Source organism: Akebia trifoliata, chromosome 12, assembly GCF_017979445.1.
Source record: "Akebia trifoliata isolate Shusen 1 chromosome 12, ASM1797944v1, whole genome shotgun sequence".
Taxonomy (NCBI): Eukaryota; Viridiplantae; Streptophyta; class Magnoliopsida; order Ranunculales; family Lardizabalaceae; genus Akebia; species Akebia trifoliata.
In genome coordinates, this window is record NC_141386.1 from 6,452,137 (window position 1) to 6,465,653 (window position 13,517).

A 13,517-nucleotide genomic window follows, 5' to 3' on the forward strand; every position below is an offset into this window, starting at 1 on the left:
ACTCGTGATAGCATTACCAGTTAAAAATGTAGATCTTAGGAGGATTTTAGTGGACACTGGAAGTGTTGTGGACATTCTATTCTTAAGGGTAGCAAAAAAGATGGGGGAGTCGAAAAGTCTAGAGCCAACTTAGTCCACTATACTTGGATTTAACGGGGCCCTGACAATGTCAATTGGAGAAATAACCCCCCTAGTGGCTGTAAAACCAAGAATTGTCATGACAAGACTTCATAGTAATTGATGCAGATTCAACATACAATACCATCCTCGGTAGGAGATGGATACATGAAATGAAAGTCATCCCATAAACGTACCATCAAGTGACACGATTCCCTAATAGGGAAGGAACAATGAAAATTAGGGGAGACCAAGAAATGTCCTAGAGATGTTTCACAATGGCACTCAAGACCAAAAATAGGATAAAGCCAACCCTCGGAAGAAAAGGAAAGAATCGCCTGTTGAGGCCGAGCAATCGTAGCAATTACAAAAGGAACCACAGAAAGAGCAAGTGGCAGTAATCGAAGAAGTGGAGTAGATAGATCTCAATACTACCAAATAATAGTTGATTAACATCAGGACATCCCTACCAAGGGAAGAACGAGATATATTGGTGCCATTTTTAAGAGCCAGCAAAGATGTTTTTGCGTGATCTTTTGAAGATATGCCGGGGATAAATCCTCTTATCGTGTGCCATTGATTAAACGTCGATGAGACATTACGATTAGTTCGACAGAAACCGAGAAGATTGTCTTCACACCTAAGGCAGGGGTTGAATGAGGAGATTAACAAACTCTTGAGAATGAGATTTATTAGAGAAGTTGAATATCCTGAATTAATAGCGAATATAGTAGTAGTACCAAAAAAGGATGGGAAGATCAAGGTTTGCATCGATTTCACCAATCTCAACAAAGCATGTCCAAAAGATAGTTTTCCCTTGCCAAGAATTGATAAGTTGGTTGATTCTACCTCGGGGAACGAAAGGATGTCATTCATGGACGGATACTCAGGATATTATTAGATCCCTCTAGCAATAGAAAACCAGGATAAAACATCTTTGACAATGGAGCAAGGGCTGTTCCATTACAAAGTCATTCCGTTCGGGATAAAGAATGCAGGGGCAACATATCAGAGACTAGTAACCAGAATATTCGAGGACATGATCGGGAGAATGGTAGAGGTATACAACAATGATCTGCCTGTAAATAGTAAACAGGTAGAAGACCACCTAAGGGATCTTGAGGAGACATTTGAGTACTTGAGGGGTTATCGAATGAAATTAAACTTGAAGAAGTGTACATTCGGGGTGTTTTCTAAAAAATTCCTTGAGTATATGGTTAAAAAGAGAGGGATTGAGGCAAACCTAGACCAGATACGATTTTTGATCAAGATGCCGAGTCCGAGGAATCTGAAGTAGGTCTAGACTTTAGCCAGAAGGATAGTAGCCCTAAACAAGTTCATCTCTCAAGTTTTTGATAGGTGCCGTCCGTTGTTTAGCTTATTAAAAAAAGGAAAAAATGGTTCGGATGGAACGAAGAATGCGAGATAGCCTTCCGCAATCTAAAGAAATACTTGGGACAACTACCCATACTCAGCACTCTAGAAGAAGGGGAAGAGATAGGGATCTACTTGGTAACCATAACATTGTTTTTCAACTCGGTATTATTCAAGGTAGACCTTAGGTAAGAATATCCAATTTATTACATCAACAAAACACTTGGCCCATTAGAGGTCAAATACACAAAAATTGAGAAGGTCAACCTATCCCTATTTTACTTAGCCTAGAAGCTCCGACCATATTTTTTGTCCCATCGAATCCGAGTAGTAATTGATTATCCTCTGAAAGATATGATGTATAGGTCGAACAAATCCAGAAGGATGGTGAGATGGATGATAATACTCGGGAAGCATGATTTGTAGTTCGAAGGACGAACAATGCTAAAAGAACAGGTGCTGACAAATTTCCTAATAGACTTTCCAATTGAGGATCCTGACTGGGAAGAGGAAGATGATGAAGTAGTAGAAGAAGTTGACGCATGGAGGAACCAATCAGGGTGGAGAATGTTCGACGACGGATCGTTAAACTCTATTGGGTCAGGGGTCGGCATAGTATTGGTGACTTCGAGCAATGACAGGCTCAAAAAGTATTGAAGCTTAGATATGAGGCTTCAAACAGCAAGGCAGAATATAAAGTTGTAGTAAACGGGCTCAAAATGGCAAAAGACCTCAAGATCGGCAGACTTTTAGAGTTCACAGACTCCCAGCTAGTTGTTAACCAGTACAATGGAAAGTACAAGGATAAGGATGAGTGGATGGCAAGATACTTGGCAATTGTAAAAAGAGATCTCAATGGGTTTATAGAGGTAAAGATAAGTAGAATCCCAAGGTATGAGAGTAGACATGTTGACTCATTGGCATTCATTGCCACAATACTTGGAGATTCGAAATCTCAAGTGATACTCGTGGAGTACCAGTAAAAACCAAGCATTGATTGTCAACTAGAAGAATGCATGTAGATCAACCAAATACTGGATTGGATGCAAGATTACGTTGAGTACCTCTGGACAAAAACTCTCCAAGAGGACAAGAAAAGGGCCATGAACCTTCTCTATAAAATCGAAAGGAATACACTAGTTAACAGAGAACTATATAGGATGTCGTTCGGTGGACCACTCTTGAAGTGCTTGAATTTAGAAGAATCCAAGTTAGTAATAGCAGAGATACATGAAAGAACATGCAGTAATCACTCGGGAGGATGATCATTGGCAAATAAAGTAGTAACTCAGGGGTATTTTCTGGCCAAGGATGCAAGAAAACTGCAAAAACATGTTAGATCGTGCGATAGATGCCAAAAATATATTCATCTAAACCTCTAACCCTCTAATGAATTTCACTTGATGACAACTCCCTGGCCAATTACAATTTGGGGAATGGATATCGTTGGACTCCTATCTTAGGGAAAAGGTGGTAAGACCTTCATACTGGCGGTAACAAACTAATTCACCAAGTGGGTAGAAGCCATAATACTTACACGGAAAAGGAAAGAAAGAGTTATCAAATTTATGTGGGAACATGTCATAACGCGCTTCGGGATCCCATATGCAGTGATCTCGGATAATGACATACAATTCAAAAAAAGCCAAGTATAGTCATATTGTAAAATGTACGAGATCCACTCACTCCAATCATCTCTGAGGTGCCCACAAGGAAATGGACAGGTAGAAGCTTTGAACAAAAAAATACTTGATAACCTGAAGAAAAAGGCTGGCCAAACACAAAAAGAGATGGGAGGAAGAATTGCACAATGTACTATGGGCATACCGAATGACACTTAGATGGGCCACGGGGCTAACACCATTTGTGTTAGCATATAAAACAAAGGCCATCATCCCTACCAAGGTACAAGTCCCCACAACCAGAACACAAGTTGTCGAGGCAAGCATGAATAAGGAAATGATAGCACGAAATCTTGATTGGTTAGATGAAACTCGGGAGTGAGTAATGAAGAGACTTGCATAATATCAATAGCAACTGAAAAGATCCTATGATCGGAAAGTGCGAAAGAGGGTGTTCAAGGTCGGAAATATGGTACTGTAAAAGGTATTCTCCGACACAAGAAAGCTTAACAACGGGAAGCTCGGAGCAAACTGGGAAAGGCCATACATCGTCTACAAAATAGAAGAAGTAGGGGTTATTATTTAAAAATAGTACTAGGATATGTAATCACGGCACCATAGAATGCCTTTAATCTTATGAAATATTATCAATAAACATTCTCTTTCTTCAAGAATTGCTACATTCCTTTATTTATTAAAAGTCTCAGAATAATTTTCTTTTGAGCCTGATTTAGGATTTTGATTGGTTACTATCAATCTTCTGCAAAGTGTAAAGCCTTGGCCCTTCACCAGAGCCAAGCCCAATTGAGGAGTTGGTAGCAAAAAGCTTTGGCCCTTTACTAGAGTCAAGCCCAACTGAGGAGTTGGTATAGCAAAAGGCCTTTGCTCTTCATTAGAGCCAAGCCCAACTGAGGAGTTGGTATAGCAAAATGCCTTGGCCATTTACTAGAGCCAAGCCCAACTGAGAAGTTAGAATAACAAGTAGCCTTGGCCTTTTTGTACGGCCAAGTTCGATCTGGGAGTTCGTTAGTTCATATTATTAGTATACAAAGTCTTTGATTCATTTCATGATCCAAGCGCTAGTTGGGGCTTCGGAAGGGTTTTTGCAAAAAAAACTTGGCTCACCACAGAAATAGAGACCGATAGTTTGGAGTTATACATTTACTTATTTTCTAAGTCTCGGATCATTCTGGGATTCAAACCCATTTTGGAATTTAATCAGATCAGATTTAACTATTAACCTAAGTTCGAAACTTCTTAGTACTAGTATCTTAATGCTCGATTCTTAAAGAATGGTTTAAAATGTGATCCGAAGAAATTGCCTTGCTAAAACTAAAAGCCAAAATATAATTCATTACAAAAAAGATCTATTACATCCAGTTGGCTACATGATATTTTCTCTACATATCATTAAGAGGGGGATCAACATCATCAAGAGCATTTTGAGTATCTTCAGGGACTTCAAAAGAGGCAGAACCATCCTTTAGAGCCAACTCGACTTTATTTAGTTTGGATTTTAGCTTGTTGTAAGCTTTTTCCCAAGTCGGCTCCGATGTGTTGAGCTAGGCCTGAAGGGTGGTGAGTTGATCCTCAAGTGCTTTTTATTTCTCTGCTTCCTTGACCTCGAGTTGTTCTCTAACTAAAGTAATTTCTTCATCGGCCAAAGAAAAATCCTTACTCGTCTATTCAAGCTCAGACCTCATAGCGTCCAGATTGCCCTGGATCTTCAAAATGTATAACATTATCGCGTCCCTCTTACTTTGTAACGTTTTAGCGGCCGCTTTGGCGGTATCTCAAATAGTAAGCGCCGCATCTTTAGAGTGTCCAAGTTTAGCCATACCGTGCTGAACCTGAAATGAGAATAAGGTTTAAAAGTTGGCCATGGTATACAGGAAATGGTTAAGGAAAAAAAGAATGCTTACCGTAACCAAAGCTTGGAACAAGTCGTAGAAGAACTAACTAGGATTTTCTATGAAGTGCTTGTTTGTCATCGCCATGTCTCTCGGAAGACATGCCAATTCGAATATTGCCCACGCAATCTGAAAGTTGGATAGCACGGAGTCTTCTTCTGTGATCGTACAGTCGACCATAACTGGTGAGGTGACCTAGTGGGCGCTTGGGGGATTATTTTTCCTCTTTCCCGACCCAATAATGAAAGTTGAAGCTTGTGATGGGTTGGCAGGGACCGATGGTGGAGTGATAGAGGCCAGAGTTGGGGCTCGAATGGGTTCCGCAACTCGAGACTTGGTAGGTAGGGGATCAATACCCTTCTCAACCTCTTCAAAAGTGGTTGCGTGTCCTCTTCATCCTCCTCGTTGCGATGGGAGGAGGATGGCACCTTCACTACCTCGTCGTCCAAGGCGTCAGAATTGGAAGTCAGAACCGATCAATTCTACCTAAGAGGCATGTCTTCATTGTCCGTAGGTAAGCGAATAGAGCTGGACCTCCTCATTTGTTCACCCTCTACATGAGAGTCAGTCAATAGGAGGAACTCATTAACTCAATGATATAATTCCGAGTTGGAAAGAAGGTGAGTTATGACTACCAAGTCACCAACGCTTTTGTATTTACCCGGACCTACAATCATGAGGAGTGAAAAGTTAAACGTCGATAACAGAACGAAGAATGATAAAGCTCAAAGGTAGAAAACTCACCAAGTTCGTTGAATGAGTTGAACACTAGAGAGGGAAGCTCGTTCTCGACTGTACTCTCCCACCGTCCAGTCAATTTAATAGGGAATAAGAACCATTCCTTGTTTGAATCAGGAAACTCAAATAGTGATTGTTTTCCTCTCCTCTTGGTTAAATAAAAATATCCATATCCATAGAAGAAGAAAGAAGATAAAAAATAATAATAATAGAAATTTTGAGGAGAGGGTTAGGGCCTTGTTCTCTAACCTTAGAGGAAAGCACTGGATATGCAGACTTGGTTGAAGAATGACTTGTTGGTACCGAGCAAGTGAGTTTGCGAAAGCAAAGAAAAAAACAAAAACGCTAAGAAAGAAAGGTAGAAAGTGAAATGTAAAAATTGAAAAATGAAAACGAATGAAGTAGATATAGGCCTATGGAACCTCAAGATGTGTAGTGGAATGGAAAGCCAGGATGCCCTCTAGAAATGAGGCAACAATAAATAGGGTCACATTGATTGGTGTAGGGAACGAGGCTAGAGGTGCGAACACGCGTGCTAAGCTAACCAATACCCATGCACCACGTGTATATAACGCATAAATGCACTGCATAACAAAGTCGTTGGGAGAACGAGTTACAAGGGAAATAATTACAAATGCCGACATGGAAGCTTGAACGGTCAGACTTCAAATTTAAAGCCATTAATGAATGCCTGTCGAACTACCACCCAACAAGAGGTCACCACGCATTTGCCATTAATTATGGTATCTCAGGGCCTTAGATCACTATCCAAAACCCGAGAGGGGGTATTTCTTGAGCGAGCGACACATGGCAATCTCAAGAAATCATAGCCAAAGTACCGAATTGCGTGATGAGACAACCAATCATCCGACCAACACAAAAAATCGGCCTCCCAAGCTATATTGATGCGGAGGTCGAAACATATCCCATAAAATCCGAAATGTTAGGTGTAACTGCTCTCACAACTGAGAAGTTAGGTATAATTGCTTCCACTGAAATCAAGGCAAATCTCTAAATAAGCCTGGCCACTCCAGTGATAATTACGGAAACAATCCTAAAAGATCTAAGGGCAAAAAAAAACCTATAAGTACAAAAGAGCAATACACCAAAAGGTGAGAAAATAATTCGCCCTATGAACTCTATTAGATCGGCACTAAAAATTCTAACTTAGGTGTCGGAGTGATTTTGTTGCAGGCCCTCCCTCGATAATAGGAAGTATCAGCGAGGATCACGAGGTAGAGCAAATTTTTGCTTCTCTACAAGTATATTTTTTTGTTCCTTTAATACATTATTTGCCTACTTCGCCAAGAAATGATACAATGCATAAGCATCAAACGTGCCCATTTTTAAATAATAATAGGATATGTGGAACATTTGGATATGCTTGAAATGCACAGTTATGACAATTCTTTGACCTTGAAATCAGAGAGTTAAGAATATCAAGAGTTGGTAGTGATTTCTAAAATGAACTCCAACATTTAATTATCGATCAAATGTAGGAGTTGCCCAACATAGAGTATCATCATCAATCACCACATAGAACTTTTGGCATATTCAACATGTTGGAACCATAGCATTGAGATTGCTCTTGGTTGTTGGGTGGAATGTACTTAGAACTGTTCCAGGGACGAAATATTGAAATTCTATAAAAATTGGTTTTTGGGGATTTTAGAATTTAAGTTACTTCTAAGAGTTCATAACCCTTGAAGGTGCTAGTTTGAGTGAGATCTATCTTTATCCATGGACAGTAGAATCTACCATTAAGATTCATTTGGGTGACAATAATGTCTTGGACAAATGGATTTGGCATCATTAAAAAAATGGCTCTTTCATAGTCAAGTATGTTTTCACGCCCAGATAACTCACATGGTTAATGTGTCTCAGGGTTCATCACTTTGTTTTCTTTTAATAAGGATTGGAAGTTTCTTTGGTTGGAGCGTTTCCTCCCCAAAATAAGGAATTTTATTTATAGGACCCTTCAAAACATGCTTGTAGTAGGGTACAATCAAGAAAGAAAAAAAAAGATCCAAATAGAGCTTTGTTGCCTTTTATTCAAAGTAGAAAATGAACAAATGAAGTATAAAGTTCTCTAATGCCATTTTGCTAGAGCCCTATGATTTTAATGTTTCCTCCCAACACTCAAAATTTGTGAAGGAAATTTTTTCTTCAAAAATTGGTGGATTGAATGGTGTACAATACGAAAATCTAGAAAATGACCTCATATCACTTTTGTTAAGTTTATATTCTCCCCCACTCTCGGGTGCATCATAGCCTAGTTAAGCCACATGACCTTCTTATATTCATAGTTCTCGCCTTCTCCATCAGATCGGTCTTTTCGAGTAGTTGGTTAGTTAACATGGTATTAAAATGCCAGTTAAACATTGGTTACGGGTTCTAGTGTCCCCAAAGGAGTTTTCCACCCTTATGGGTGAGGGGAAGTGTTAAGTTTTGTGTTATCCATCTCCACTCACAGGTGCCTATGAGCCTCTTATATTCATAGTTGTGCCTTCCCTATTAGATCAATCTTTTGCAGTAAATGGTCGGTTAGCCTAGTATTAGAGTAGTAGGTTCGTATAAGTCATAGGTTCAAATATTTCCACCCTTATGGATGATGGGGAGTGTTAAGTATATATTTTCCTCCATTCTCAGGTGTGTCATACCTATAGAGTCTATTTTTGTAATACACCAAGAAGATAACATGTTTCCTCAAGCAATCCATTACGATCCAACCCTACGAAACTCAGGGGTATTATTCCTTTCTACCAAGATGTCAGATCGATAAGAGACAAATTTTTGATAGTGAGCTATATCAATTTCATAATCAGATGAATCAATATGGTATAGGGAGGGAGGAGGTTGTCGAACTCCTCCAAAAATAAAAGAAAGATTTTGACCAGTTACTAGCCTCAAGTAGGAGAAGGACAACCTACCACTCAACAGTGGTAGGCATACAAAATTTCCAAGGAATCCTTTCACGGACAAAATCATACTGTCGATTATCCTAGGAAATTTTAGTATGCCAAAATTCACTTTGTACGATGGGATGATTGAATCGATGGATCATCTTTACCATTACTAGTAGATGATAGTGTTGCAAGAGGAAAACAAAGCTCTGAATTGTCAAGGATTTTCAACTAGCATTCAAGACGTGACCCTAACATAGTTCAGACATTTACAGACGAGGTCAGTTTCATCCTTCTATAAGCTTTGTTGGAGTTTCCTAGTCTAGTTTGCAAGAACCAGAAACCAATATCGTGACTTAGACACTTTGTTTGACATCTGGAAAAGGGGCAAGTGAGTCACTAAGAGAATATGTCAAAAGATTCTGATCTGAGATGGTCCAAATCGGAAATTGCAATGAAAAGATGGCTTTGGCGGCTTTGAAGAAAGGATTACAATAGAAATTTGGGTTGTTCGATTCTTTAGTAAAAACAAAGCCTAGGGATATGGATGATCTGTTGGAAAGGACAGAGAAGTATTGTCGACTTGATGACATGCATAGGGCCAACCTAAGAAGCTATACCAAGCAGATCGTACCTTTTGTACCTGTTTTGTACCTGTTCTAGTATACTCGAATACCAAGCAATCCCAACTTCCTAGTAATAAGTTCAATATTATGACCTTAGGCCAAACAAAAAAGTTACACTTGTACCCACCTATCAGAGGGAATAAATAAAAAACAAATCTTGCCACAAGAGAACAAGAAGACTATAGACACCCAAATTTGGATGGGTCATCAATGCAAAGTACTCAAAAAGTCGCAAAAATTAGAATGGGCCCCGAAGCCCAAACCTTAAAATATTCATATATTTTTCAAATAAATGGCCTAGGACCCCTCTCATGCTTGGTTTATGGACTAGAAACCCACCCTCTCCTAAACCATCATCACACACCCCTTAACCCAATCCTAACCAAATGCAACTCAACCCAACCCTAACCCAAATGCAGACTTGACCCACCACCCAAACCCATTAAATTTAAAAATCCAACTCATACACAAACAAGCCATCACCAAGCCTAATAAACTCAAAACCCAACTATTATCCCAAGCCCAAGTTTCAACCCAAATCTAACAATCACAACCAATCACCAAGATCATCAATAGGGGACACATGTCACCACATCTTCCACCTTTCCAAATAATCTACAACCACTTCCTTACATCCCTATTCATCTAATTAAAATCCACTCATTTTAACTCATCTAACACTCAATCTACAATCACTCCCTTACACCCTCATTCTTCTAACCAAAATTCATTCATTTCAACTTACCTAATACTCAATCCAAATGGGTTGAAAGATCTAACCCATTTCAATCATAAACATCTCGTTTACACACTTTCTACAAATACCCTTCCACCAACTCCAATGTACACATCCCCCCCTCTAAAATCTCATACTATTCTACCCCTTTTACCTTTTCATCCTATTTTATTCCTAAAAGTTACCTTCAAAATCCTATAAAACCCCTTTCACTTTCAACACAAATCCTTCCAAAGCTTGAGTTCTCTATCAAGCATTACTTTCTCAACTCTCAACTCTCTCTCACTCACTCTCAAGTCAAGCATCACTCTCACTCAACTTACTCTCAACTCAAGCATCATTCTCTCTCATATTACAATCAAACATCACCTTCTTTCAATTTTCTATCAAATCCTACACATTGAAGATTGTGGCAAAGAAACTCATTATTTGAAGGATAAAAAAAGTTAAAGAAAAAGAAAGACAAGATAAGATATAGACTAAGAAAATAAATAATCTTCATCTTCCTTCTTTCCCATTCGATTCTCTATCTTCTACTTCTCCTTTTTTTCCCTACACTTATGCACACACCACAAAAATGTTTCAAGACAAATATCCTAGGTCTTTTTCTAATAAAATGGGACCTTGACAAAAAAATCTATATTTTTCAAGATTTTCCAAGGTATGGGCCATTTTATTATTTTTTATTCATTCTCTTACAAAATAGTAAAATCCAAGGTTACCACCAATGGTAGAGGGAGTAGGGTGCCTAACACCTTCTCTATTCCCTAATATGAACTCCCTTACCTAGATTTAAGGTGGATCAATAGACCTTATCTGTATGAGAGTCACTAACAAAAAATTATTTTTCAAAAATTATTTTCTAGGTGACCATTCACACCATTTTTTAAAAAAGAAAGGTGACGATTCCAAATCCAAGTAGGAGAGATCTTCAAAAATTACAATCTCGTGTCTACAGCTTGATGACTCCACTGGAGAGTAACACTAGCGGGCTCGACCTTTTTTTCGATTCGGACATTTTTTAAAATAAAAAACATGTGTTTTCACTTGTTTATTTTTTTGCTTATCTACGGATATTCGTTATGTCTTTTTTTGAGAGAATGCATGTAATATTTACTTCCTTTTTTTTCTTTTATATTTTCTCGGACAAGTAATATGTAAAGATCGATACCTTCTAAAAAAATGCACATGCGCTTAACAACTCACTACGCAACTACCCCCTCCCTTGTTAAAATCTTAGGCCCGGATGTTGGTACTCAAGTCCCCAAAATCATTATTTTGGGTGGCGGGGAGGAAAACATCCACCCCATTCACCAACCTAAGTTGTGGACACTTCAGTGTACATCGAGATTTGAATAATGGGTATCCGAAAGCAACCTATAAACCCGTATACATCAAACCATATTTAATAGACTTAGAATACCAAGTTTTAAAAGATAAAAGCATATTGATCCCACGTATATTTTTATGTAATTTACAAGCCCACGAAGGCAATTTGTATGGTGCTAGGTGTATTTCTCCTTTACTTGTTCCCCTAGGTAAGAAGGGAAATTTGGTTTTTTCTTTCTCGTTGTATATATCATCAAAAGAAAAAAAATGTGTCTTTTTTGTCTCAAGCCAAAAACTAAAGGCAATGTGCCTTAAGTTCGGACCAACAGACTTAAAAAAATCTAAAAATGAACCTACTGGCCTGTATTTCAAGTACAAACCAATATAAAATACCCATGTCTGTACTTAAAATATGGACTTAAGAAAATTATTTTTTTGACACATTTTGCCCTTTATATCATTCTTGACAACTTTTTTCTTCGGTTTCATTTTTATTTTAGATTTGAAGTCCTAAAAATGCTAAAATGGATGACTTTTGTCATTAAGTTTACTACCCACCACTTGTCACCATTTTAAATAGGATTTCGACTCTCCTAAGTGTCCATATATGATTCAAATTGAGTTCACTTATTCTTTATCGATCAAAATTGATTTTGACCTAACATGGCGTACTGTCAAACTCAATCACAATCAAACTCACTATCGTCAATTATCAAAGATCAATTCAAATTGGGTCCATAACCCGTATCTATTTCAAATCGGGTCCACGTCCCGTATCCATCTGAACCGGGTCGTAACCATTTCAAATGGGGTTCACAACTGTATCCAATTTGAACCAGGTCCATGACCTGTATCTAATCCAAACTAGGTCTATGACTCGTATCCAATTCGAATTAGGTCTACGACCCATATCAAATCTGAATTGGGTTTACGGCCCACATCCATTTCAAATTGGGTCCACAACTCATATCCATTTTAAACTAGATCCATGGCCTGTATCCAATCCAAATCGAATTCACGACCTGTATCCAATCTGAATTGGGTTTACGACCAATATCCATTTCGAATCAGGTTCACCATTCATGTTCAAACTAATACAAGTTATTTATCTTCAATCGATCCCTATCTGGTCAACAATTATTCAGCAGATCTCGATCGTCCAACAACCCAAGTAAGGTTAACTATCTAAAATAAAAAAAAAAATTCGCACCAATTGCACCTCTTAATCAAAATTGATGCCTAAGAATGACCTAGCCCCACCTATATAAGGGAAATAAACTATGTTGATTTGAGGAAAGAATGTGACTTAAGAATGCCTTTGCTAAAGCATTACGCACTACCTCTTCCTTGGGGTCCAACTAGCTGATCTTGGTTTCAGAGGAGAAGATTGGATATAAATTTTTTACAAGGCATACAAGAACCTAACATACCTCATATATTCCAATTTCGTGTTGATGAATTTATTTCTTTTTCAAAACTTTCCCAACTCTGTGCTGATGAACTTTTCTATTTTTTCAAACTTTTCTAGCTTACCCTTAAGGTTGATGAAGCTTAAAAAAATGCCATTAGGCAAATCTAATTCGTCCAAGTATGATAACAAGCCCTCATCCGAGGGGAAAAATTATTTTGAGGGCTCTTTATCTTTACTAATAAATTTGCATGATTGCTCTTCTTATTTCATATGTTTGAAAAGTAGCACCCAAAAAAAAAAAAAAACTAAAAGCTTTCAAAATCTCAAAAAATAGATATTTTCTAAAAAAATTAAAAAAAGAGTTTATCAAAATTTAAGGGATTTGTCTCCATAGAATGAATTGTTCGATTGAATAAAATATGTAAGGGATGAGTATGATTTTTATCTCGAACTCGACTTCGATCTCATGGGAATCGAAGAAGAATTAGATGAAAAAGTAGAGTATCATCCCAAAGAAATCAAAGATCTTTTAGAATGACATAAAAAAGTATTCAGCTAAACATTGAGCATATAGACTCAACTAATCTCAGCACTAAAGATGACTCACGAGTTGTAAAAATTAGAACCATGTTAACACCTTCCACAGAAAAAAGAAATGATTAAACTACTACATACCTATCAAGACATATTTTGTAGTACCCCAAATTTTAAATTCATTTCTCAAAGAAGCCAAATGGTGATATTTTGAGAA